Source organism: Dreissena polymorpha, chromosome 4, assembly GCF_020536995.1.
Source record: "Dreissena polymorpha isolate Duluth1 chromosome 4, UMN_Dpol_1.0, whole genome shotgun sequence".
Lineage (NCBI taxonomy): Eukaryota > Metazoa > Mollusca > Bivalvia > Myida > Dreissenidae > Dreissena > Dreissena polymorpha.
The window spans coordinates 32,952,785-32,954,050 of NC_068358.1; positions in this window are offsets into that span (position 1 = coordinate 32,952,785).

Below are 1,266 nucleotides of genomic sequence, written 5' to 3' on the forward strand. Positions count from 1 at the left end.
TTGATGTTTGTCATTACTCTGTTGCATTTTTGCCTTGAAATTTGTTCCCTCTTCAAAATTGTATTTTAGTCATATGACAGTGTTCTATTACCAGTACAAAATATTGTTTTAAACATTTGTCCAATGGGGTGAATATAAAGGATTTGTCAGGGAGGTTTCAGCCATATTGCGATGTGTTTGTAGTCAAGGTACCATCATTGTTCTATTACTAGATTTGTTCTTTCACATGATGAAGGTAATTCAGAGAAAAACACACTAATAATAAGTTTTTGACGGGAAAGTTGGGCAGCATGTGTCCAAGTATAACTGGTAGAAAGCACGCAATGGCATACACAATATTGTGTCCTTGAAGCTGTTTTTGGTCCAAATGTGTGGGAAAAACTAGATCAAATATGCTTAAATTTTTAGCTCGGCTATTTTCGGAGCAAACCCGAGGTATTGATATAGCCAGCTCGTCGTCGGCCGTCATCGTGCTAAAACCTTAACATTGGCTCTAAAATCAAAGTGCTTTCACCTACAACTTTGAAACTTCATATGTACATGTAGCTGCATCTTGACGGGTTTTACATGCCACAACCATTTTTGGGTCGCTAGGTCAAAGGTCAAGGTCACTGTGACCTCTAAAAAACTAATAAAACTGCACCCACAGCTTGTTCACTTAACTGAGCACATCATTCTTATGGCGAGCTTTTATGATCACCTTGTGTCTTTAGTTGAAATTTACCTTGTGAAAACTATAGAGGTCACATTTATTGCCCAATATTCATGAGTTATTGAAACTTGGCCAGATTATTTTGCCAATGAAACCTGGGTCAAGGTCAAAACTGGGACACGTGTTTTAAAACCAGGTCGCTTTGTGTAATAAAAGAAAAAGCTAAAGAATGCACCTGAGGCTACTGTTATTGCGCCATCTTGTTGAAACTTGTTCAGGGCATTTGTCTCAATGAAATCTCTGCTGAGTTCAAAAAAAAAGAAAGGGTCATGTGCTGTTATTAAAGCCTCTATAACGCTCAAAATCAGCAAACATTTCGTAAAGTATTTCGTAAAATAAAGTTAAACGATTAAAAATCAGTGTTCCTTATGGCAAATGCCGAAATCTCAACGGATTTGCATCCCTGCGAAGGCTTCAAGAGGTCCCAGATCTGCATCCCTGTGAGGGCTTCAAGAGGTCTCAGATCTGCATCCCTTAGAGGGCTTCAAGAAGCCCCAGATCTGCATCCCTGTGAGGGCTTCAAGAGGTCTCAGATCTGCATCACTGTAAGGGCT